Here is a 10769-nt window from a genome sequence, read left to right on the forward strand (position 1 = left end):
GAAACTAATAAAAAAATAAAAAATAAAAAATAAAATAAATAAAAAAGAGAGAAGAAATACATTAGCAAAACAAGTTTTTGAGGGAAAATAAAGTTGAGATACATTGGTATTAAAAATAAATATAATTTAAAATAATAGTAAGTCTCTACTTTCACCTGTCAAATTTTCAGTTTTAATGACAATGTTTTATAATTTAACTAAAAATATTTAAATTGATGAATGTAAGGGAGATTTAGTCAACTGAGATATTCAAATGCACCCCTTTCTCTTGGTGAGCATGCAGCTATCCAAAGTCACCACTCAGAAAATGGAGTTTGTATGAATGTTTCATTCAGGCAACTATCTAATTATTAGAATATTATATATGTGCTGTTATATAATTGTTTTGGAATAACTAAATATCGTGTTCTAGAAAAACATGACAATAGTTATGAAGAGCAAATAGTATACCTGGGCTTTAAGTCCTTCCATATAAATATGAAACAATAGTCAACTTAAACAACAAAGCAAAGCAAAAAACAAACAAGTCAATGAACAAAAAAACAAGTGAAGGTTTCCAATCCTGGCTCATCTACTTCATTTTAGGCCACTAGCTAAATATACCTCCATGGGGCTTAGGAAATTCCTGGGATCAGAACAGACTTTAAGTTGGTGGTAACATTTCCTCCAGTTACGTCGTTTACCAGGTGACTATAAAGACATTCATTGTCAGCTAACCAGGTATTTCATTTGACTATATATTTGTCTTAGCACTCTTGTTAAGGAGCATTATTGATAACTCTTACATTTTGTTTGCTGTAATGACCAATGGGACACTGTGTGGCAAAGCAGGTAGTCTTATATATTGATGGTGGCAATATAAACTTATCTTGAGAATGTATTCAACAGACAAGAAGAATAAAACTGTTTATGTTCTTTGACCCATTGATTACTTAATTTGATAATGTATGATCTAGTACTTCCATCCCTAGGAATCCATCATAAAGTAATCTTATATATGAAGAGTTAAGAAATACCCAGGTGTGATGTAAAATTGAAATAAATAGATATAGCCCGATAATCTAATATTATTTGCTAGGCAACTGATTTTATAACTTGTTGAGGAATATTATGCAACCATTAAAAATAATGATCATGAAAAAAAATATAATGATCATGAAAAGTATGTAACAATATTAAAATGTTTATAATACATGGTATTAGTTCCAAAAATTATTAGAACTATATTTTAGTGTGATTACAACTAGGTATACTATATACACAAAAGGGAAAAGGAAAGAGTAGACATAATAAAAAATACCGCAAAGGCATCAAAGCTTAGGTAGGATCATATTTTTAAAAATTTGCTGTTTTCCACATTATCTATAATATGTCTATATGATTTTTATAAAGAAAAAATAAGTAAGTTGAGGGGATAGCAAAGCTAAACACTTCAAATTCAATCATGAAATACTATGTACTTATTTTATAGAGCTAATTTTTAAGCCAATGACTTTCAAAAGAAATTGTCTGCCACAGATGAAGTCAACATGTCATAGAAATCAATTCCTTTAATTCCAAAACTAAAAACTAGTTAGAATCCATTTTTGATACATGATTACATCACAATGAAGTGTATGTAAACTAAACCATAAGAATTTATATTGAAAAGCAAGCCATGTTATTTGCTGATAATATATCCCTTTGTCCTCAGTACTTCAGTTCTTGTTCAGTTTGAGAAGCCCTGTTTCCCTGAATTAATGGAACATCTTCACAATGTCCTTACTCCCTGAAGCACCACTGGATCCAGCAGTTTCACCAATAGAGACTGAGCAGAGAATAAAAAAAAAGAAATCACGGAGAAACTAGACTAGCTTGCTCTACCCCGACACTTTACCAACGTGAAAACCACCACCAGTGCCACACACAGCAGAACAACCATCTTCAACCCTCAAGACACATACTGCTAGACATCTTGGTGGAGATGAGGGACCACTTGGGATACAGGAAGGAATATGGTGGGGGATTTCCTGGGGGTCAGGATATCCTTCCCTGACCTGAAGGCAGGTGTTTCAGGAAAGGTGGCAGACTTGGACAATACTAACTCATCAGCTTCACTCTGTTCTGGGTGGGCCAGGTCTCTCTGTCTCTCCTGCTCATCCACCCGAGTGAAGTGGTGTCAGCTCTCTGGAGGGCAAGGAACCAAGGCTATGACAGGGTGATCTTCAGGGGCCACTTTGCCAGTGGCACCTGCAGGGTTTTCTCTGAATGTGGCCTGACCCTAAACTCAAGCATTGAACTGTGCAAGTACCTGGATGATCGAGACCAAGGGGTCTTCTACTGTGTGAGGCCTCCACACGGTCCTTGTGAGACCCTGACCCATGTCACCACCAGGAGGAATAACATTTCCTATCTTATAGAGGAAGAACAGAGCCTTTCCACAGGTAAATAGGCCTTCAAATAACAGTAATTGATACAAAGAGTTAGACTTTGTTCAAACCAATTCTGCCTGATAACTTTTCCTAATCAAACTCATTTGTCATGTCAATGAATATTGACTAGGTTTAATTAGATTTACTGCTCATAGTCAGTTCAGTTGGTAGTATAATCACAGAGTATCATACAGATTACCTCTACAACTGTGGTTTTATTCATCTTGACTACTTTTTAAAGAGTACAAGCAATGATGTACTTTACATATACCTATAGTTCTCCATAGTTTGTAACACTTCCAGAATCAGTAATTTTGTCTAAGCCAGTATTTCCTATAATGTAGTCCATGGAATACCAATCCTATGGAGTATTAATAGATGATATGTGAAATAAAAAGGAGGTGAATGGTATCATTGTGTGGTCTACTTTACCCTTTATAGCGAATGAATCACCAAATCCTATAAATAATACCTCCCAAAATATTTCCTGAACCTAGCCATTGCACTTATTATTGTGCATCTGTCCTTGTATAAACCATCATAGTAACTCAATTAGATTATTGCAACAATCTCCAGAGCTGGTTTCCTTTCCTGAAGCCTTGTTTCCTTCAAACTATTCTTCACATTGCACCCAGACTAATGTTTCTAAAATGCATATGACTCACTTGTCCTTGCTTAAAGCTTTTGATATGATCCCATTGTTGTGAGCATGAAATCCAAACTCCTTAATGTTTACAAGGACTTGTCTAGCTCTAGAGACTCTTGTCTCACTTTGATGCTTCCTTGCTCTGTCAGTCAAATTGAGCTCCTTTCATTTCACAAATGGACAATGTTGTCTCTCAACTCCAGCATTTCATGTGCCTTGGTTTAGACATAATTTCCTTTGAGCCTCGGTAAAGTGCTAGTCCCTTATTCTTCCACAGCATTCTTTCTTCCCCAATGACAACTCTTATTACACTATTAAATTTCCAATATATTTTTATATCTTTTGCTAACTTGTTAGCTCTGTGAGCCAATAACTATAACTATTTTTTCATCATGCATTCATTCAGTTTATAAATAATTGGTAACACCTTTTATACACCAGACGCAGATCTAGGTGTTTCAAATTCTATATTCTAGTGGGGTAGAAAGACAATGTACAAATAATAAATAGATTTGTAACATAAAGCCATCAGAATAAGGGGTTTGAATGTGATGGTGGGTGCTATTTTAAAAGAGTGGTCAGGTAAGGCCTGTCTTGAACAGCAACCTGAGTGAAGTGAGGAAGTGAGCCATGTGATTTTGGGGGGAAATGCCATTCCCAAGAGAGGGAATAGGACCTGAGGCAAGAGCATACTGGAATGTTCCAGGAATCCTTAAGAGACCAGTGAGACTGGAATGCAATAGTGAGGGAAAGAGGAGATCAGATAGGCAGAGGGTAGGCAGAGTCTTAGAGGCTATCTATGTATTGTAGGAAGCCATTGAGGGCCACCATTTTCTCTCACTGGCCTTGCACAATGCCTAACACCTAAAGGTTCTTGATAACTGTTGAGTGAAAGAATAAGTGATATATAATCTGGGAATATAATTAAATAGTTGTGGTTTTTTTGCAGTAGGCCTTCTCAGTAACTTTAGTATCTATCCCTTCAAGTGGGGATAGAACATAAAACATTTCCCCGAATTAGTTTACCATGGAACATGTACTTAATGAATCATTTTAACGGACTTTAATTCCAAGGTTTGGAAACTGCTGCTGTAGAAAGGACTTGGTTTCCTGATGTGGGTTCAGAAGAGCAAGCTGGATAGCATAATATCCTGGCAATTCAAGTTCAAATCCAATTCGAACACTATAATGATATAAGGACAGAGGGCACAACACAACTGATGCTGCATCTCTACAAGATTTTCCTTCCAACCTTACCTCACCTTCTCTTCTTTCTGTTTTCCTGAACAAAGGAAAAATCTCTTTTCTATAGCTCAGCCAGAAGAGGCTAGAAGTTTTCAAATAATGTTTTACTAATAACAAAAGGAGAAATGATCATAGAGACATAGAGCCTTCCTGTCTCAGAACCTGTGTTAACTCTAAGGGCAGACACCACCTGTGCCCTGTTGGCCACTTCTGCCTCCTTCTTGAGATGGTCCTATGTTAGAGGAACTCTCCTTGCACACTCTCCCTGCCACTCTCAGGAAATCCTATGTCCCTTGTCTGGCAGACCTGCATGTATTTTAAGTTCCATCATAATTCTCAAGTGGTCTATATTCATGAAAATAATATGCCTGACTCTGTTTTACTTCCTAATAGACACATTTTCTTCCGGGATCCCCTTCTGTATTTAAACTGTCCTTTCCCTCTCCCCTTCTACTCCTCCAACACACACACACACACACACACACACACACACACACTTCTCCCACTGCAGAGAAGTAGATTTGAGTCTCCTCACAGGTGATTTAGTGTATATGCAAGGTATATTTGGCCTCACAAGTGATTCGACATCCATAAAGTCTCATGGATCATTCTATCACTAAGCTCTCGGGCCCCTTTTTGGGCCCAACCCAGGTTGTATCTTTCTTCACACAAGTCCAGAGACTAAACCTGTTTTCTTTTTTTAAATTAAATTTATTGGGGGTGACATTAGTAAATAAAATTATATAAGTTCCAAGTGTACAATTCTATAATATATCATCTATATATTGCATTGTGTATTTGCCACCCAAAGTCATTTGTGACATAGTAAGCACATTTTCCCACCAGGGTGCTCTCTCCTAACCCTGGTTACAGATTCAGATGCTGCCTCTTCGGATACTCACTTCTTCAAAGTTAAAAGAAGTATTTTTTCTTTTTCATTTAAGAGTTTTATTGATAATCATGATGGGAAAATATAAATGAGGGGTTACTACATGAGAAGACATTATATGGGCAACACAGTTGTTGACAAGTCTTGCAGTTTCTGTTATGGTCTAATGTTACAGACCCCTTTCTGCAATGTAATACACACATACACACACATGCATACACAATACTAAGACAAGACACACATAGAAATGAATGAATTCTTTATACCATGAATACATATTTTTCATCCTAATTTTAATATTTCATCAAAGTTTGACTTTGTTAACCAAATTTACAAGGTTGGGTGTTGGTCTCTTTTGTCAGTTTCAACCTCACCTGGAATAGATATGAAGGAATAAATGTTTGATCAAGTACAAGCTTCCCACTGAGACAAGCTTTAATCTTGTGCCAAAGACAGGATGCTCAGTAAAACACAGTTTAGTAATCATTATTGTGATCATTTTACACATGTGGAAATGTAAGTACAGACATATTAAATAGCTTGGCCAAAGTCACACATATAGTAAGTTGCAGAGTCAGAATTGGAATCCCAATCTCCCTTATTCTAAGGTCAATGGGCTCTAGCACAGTCTCCAATGACAATACCACTCCATGCAGCCATCACTGTCCAGCTACCCTGGTCTCTCAGTTCTTTATGAAAGGGATATTATTCTTATTTGACCTAAAAAAAATAAATAAAAAAAAATGATTGCCTAGAATCTAGGCAATCCTTTCAATTTTGGAAAATACTTCTTTTGTCCCCTCTGGAAGTCCTTCCTTCCACAGATGGATTTAATTCTGATAGAATGAAATTGATTTGACCAGATATAGTCACCATCTTAACTGGTTAAAACCTATATCTTCAGGTGAAGCTCACTGTGCTGGATACTTGAAATATTATAGTAAATAAGATTGAATTCTACTTTCAAGGAGATAATAGAGTATGTAAAATAGATTTCTGGGGAACTTGTGAAGGTGGGGAGTGCATGAAGATGAGACTTGAGAAGCAGACACTCATAGAAGATCGTATGCCAGTTAAGAAGATTTGGTCCATATCCTGTAGGTTGATGATGGAAAGTCATGGAAAGATTTATATGGGACTAAAACAGGCAGCATAGAGGATGTATTTAGATGGGATAAACCAAAGGGGCAGGAAAATAATATAATAATCGGGACAGGGATTTCAAGATAATGTCCTTGGATAAGCAGCCTCAGCTTCACCTGAGAGTTTGTTAGAAATCCAAATTCTTGAACCCCACTCCAAAACTACTGTTTCCCAGCTTTATTGAGGCATGATTGACAATAAAAATTGTATATATTTAAGGGGTACAACATGCTTTCTTAATATACTTATGTATTGTGAAATGATACCATAATCAAGCTGATTAACATATCCATCACCTCACATAGTTAGCGTTTTTTGTGTGTATGGTGAGAAGAGTTATGTTATAGCTTCTTAGCAAATTTTAAGTATATAATACATTATTGTTAACTACAGTTAACATGCTATACATTAGATCCCCAGATCTTAATCATTTTATAGCTAACAGTTTATACACTTTGACCAACATCTCTCCATTTCCCCCACACCCCAACTCCTGGCAACCACTATTCTACTTTGTTTCTATGAGTTTGACTTTTTAAAATTTCACACACACAAAATGCAATATTTGTCTTTCTGTATGTGGCTTATTTCACTTAGCATAATGTCTTCTAGGTTCATTTTTGTCACAAATGGCAGTATATTCTTCATTTTAAGGTCAAATAATATTCTATTTTATATATAGACCATATTTACTTTATCCATTCGTCTATTAATGGACACATAGGTTGCTTCAATAACATGGCTATTGTGAATAATGCTGTTACAAACAGGTGGGTGCAGATATTTCTTGAAGTGCCCCAGAACTACTGAATCAAAAGCTGTGGGGATGAGGTCCAGCAATCTGAGTGGTAACACGCACTCCACATAATTCTGATGCATGCTCAAATTTGAGAAGCACTGGCTTAGGAAAATGTCAATGAAAACTTGAATTATTATGAGTGGTAAAGATGAAGATGATGGCTTGTTTAAAAAAATTTGGAAAGTAAAATCAAAGATACTATGTTTGCCTGAAAATAAGACCTAACCGGAAAATAAGCCCTAGCATGGTTTTTCAGGATGACATCCCCTGAACATAAGCCCTAATGCATCTTTTGGAGCAAGAATTAATATAAGACCTGGTCTTATTTTCAGGGAAACACGGTATATATATTTGATTAATTGCACATGGAATGTGAGAGTGACTTTCTCTGGATTCCTGCCATTAGCAGGAAAACAGTTTTCCAGAATTCTGACCCATTTACTTCCCCCAGAATATCCTAACTATATCAAAATAAAGAAAAAAGCATTTGCAGAGAATTAAGAGTGGTTCGATTCATCTAAACCAGTGATTCATTCTTAGTTTAATATCTGGGCTGATATCAGGCTAACTTATTTTCACATTTTTTGAAGGTCCAACGTGGGGGTTAAATTGATGATAAATTTTACCTCCATTGAGGTCTTACCATGTGACAGTAAGTCTGTTTTTCTGTTGCCTATCATGTTCACAATTTATCCATTTAAAGGACATTGTGACTTTAATAGATATTTGACATTACCCATTCTGATCTCTTATTTCCTGGAACAAATAGTATCAATCATTTTGGATTTTACAGAAGAGATTTTATTCTTGGAAATTATTTTCATATCAATTTAAACCAATTTTCACCCTGAGTCAGATATAAAAGGCTAGGCAATGCTTAATTTCAGCTGCCTACTCTTCAAATGTACAGATTATTTGTATTTAAACTTGAGATTTATACCTGAGAAGCCAATAATTGGGTACTGGTGCTATGTGAAATGTTTCAGATGAGTGACAGTTAGAAAATTTCTTTGGTGGTTTGTAATCTGTCTTTCAGCCAAACCATCTCAGCTAAAGTTCTATAAACCAGTAATTTCTGTGGATTTTTTCAGTTTTATCACATGAACTTCAGTGGTCAATACAAAGCCATCGCACTGATAAAAGTGATATTTCTGTTACCCTGGAGTTAAAGTGAATTTCAGAAAAGCAAATGACTTCTGTTATAACTGTGAGTGGGGTGTACACTGACTCATTGTTCCTTTGTCATGCATTCAGCTAATGTTTATCGAGGACCTACTGCAGGCAAAGACCTTTGCAAAACCCTGTGGAGAACACAGGTATAAATAAATTATGAACCCATATCTAAAGCTAGACTGTGAGCTTTAGATATGGTTCATTATTTATTCCCTTTTCTGCCATGGCCACCATCATCTATGCCCAAGTTTTACAAGAAAGAAAGTTCTAAGATTCTTGAGGCAACTTGAATCCTCTTAATATCTCTGGTTTCTTTCTTGCCTGGTCAGTAATTTCTAGTAAAGTCAGGTGGTTTCTTAGAAGATAATGCCAGACTGTTATTTTTTGGAGCAATTTATAAACCTGACATAATTCAATATGGATAAATTTAAGTTTCTAAACTTATACGCCAAATCCCAACAATCTATGTAGATGACAAAGAAGATGTGGTTTTTCGGTGGTACAAATATAAAAATGGCCTCAGTCTTAACTGGATGAAAGCTTGATATGAGCCAGTGAATACAGCTTAGCCTACTTTCACAGTGGAGTATTCAGAATAAGGAGGCAATGTTCCTCCCTTTTCTTTGCACTAATCAGACACACTGAGAACATTACATTCAGTTCTAGGCACAACCATATAATATTTAAGGGGTTTTAAGATTAACCAGAGAACATGATTCTGGTACACACAAAATAAAATATTTGTGACACTCATTTCGTAAATATGTTCAAGTATTTTTCATGGATAAGTAGTTAGGGGAGGAGATTTACAATTCAGCAAGGCCACTGTCATAAGTACAATATTCAGCTGGGCCACGGAGTCCTTATTTACTTCATAGAAGATTCAACACTGTGTCAGTGGATTAAGTACTTACATACAGTTCTGAAAAGTATGCATGTTATTTTATTTTGAAATTATAGTTGACTTTTGAGGTTATTTTTATAATAATTAGAATTCTTTCCTTTCCTTTTCTGATGTTTGTTTTATTATTTTTTCAGTTTGCCAAACATTTAGATTTGGGCTTTTAATAAAAACTTAACATTTATTTTTCATTCTCAAATATTAACATTTTTCTACTTTCTGCATTCTGATAAAAAGTTTTAAAATCTGTTAAGATTTTCATGTGTCTGATAAAGTTCTCTACCTCCCATAAGCAACAATGCTGTTCTAGCTATTAGGTTGGTGCAAAAGTAATTGCAGTTTAAGAGGTTAAAAATAATTGCAAAAACCGCAATTACTTTTGCACCAACTGAATAGAAGTGATGTTGGTTAAAATTTTATAAATGTTGTGTGAATTTTGAAATTACATGACTATTTTCCTTTTGTTGAAAGACTTACTGATTTGTTTTCCATCAGCCTTAAGATATTCTGACCATCATGGAACTAGGATCTCTAAAACACATGTGCTTCTGGATGCCGAGAGACGTATTTTGATTCAGTGGGAGAATCATGGCCATCCACTTATTATCACAAATCTGTTCTCCATGAAAGATGAAAACTGTATCTCATAGGAAATTGACCAAATAGCAGGAGACAGTGACACAGCCATTGTCATTACCCTGGGCCAGTACTTCAGACCCTTTCCCTTCAACATTTTCATCAATGTTCAAAAGACCATTGAACATCTGTTCTGGCAATACCCAGAGACCAAGGTGATCCTTACAACTGAAAATGCCAGGGAGATGTATCTAAATGTAGAGATGTCTAGTGACTTTTACGGCTATATTGAGAATCTTATCATGAGGGATATTTTGTGGATCTCGGTGTGAACATTATGGATACCGGGACATGACTATTGCATATGACACTCATAATGCCCATCTACTGATGATGGGATTGGAAATCAGACTAACGTGTTTTTAAACTATATTTGCTAAAGGAAAAATACAGCAAAACAGCACTAGCCAGTCTCTATAGATGATCTCATTTATATTGCAAGAATACTTTAATACAAGGTAGAAGGAAACGAAATAAAATTTTTTTTATTCTAGTAAAATATGCATACTATAAAATTTGCCATTTAAACCATTTTAAGTGTACAATTCGGTGACATTATGTACAGTAACAATGTCATGTAACCATCACCATGATCTATCCTCAGAACATTTTCATCATCCTAAATAAAAACTCTGTAGCCATTAAAAAATAATTTCCCATTCTCTCTTAATGCCTAGCCCCTGGGAACCACCATCTGCTTCCTGTTTTCACAACTGACACTAGTCTAGGTAGCTCATACAAATGGAATGATACAGTATTTGTGCTATGTATTAGCTTATTTTATTTAGCTTAATGTCTTTAAGGTTCATCCATGTTCTAGCATGTGTAAAAATTTCCTTCCTTTTAAAACTGAATAATATTTCACTGTATGTATATACCACATTTTGTTTATCCATTTATATGTTGATGGACACTTGGGTTGTTTT

The 10769-nt window shown here is 35.5% G+C and overlaps 1 pseudogene; it reads left to right on the plus strand.

The window, feature by feature from the left end:
- The first annotated feature begins 1755 nt into the window (after positions 1 to 1755).
- LOC117029785 (NXPE family member 2-like) lies at positions 1756 to 10223 on the plus strand (annotated as a pseudogene).
- The last annotated feature ends 546 nt before the right edge of the window (positions 10224 to 10769 follow it).

The sequence above is a fragment of the Rhinolophus ferrumequinum genome, chromosome 11, assembly GCF_004115265.2.
Source record: "Rhinolophus ferrumequinum isolate MPI-CBG mRhiFer1 chromosome 11, mRhiFer1_v1.p, whole genome shotgun sequence".
NCBI classification, from domain to species: Eukaryota; Metazoa; Chordata; class Mammalia; order Chiroptera; family Rhinolophidae; genus Rhinolophus; species Rhinolophus ferrumequinum.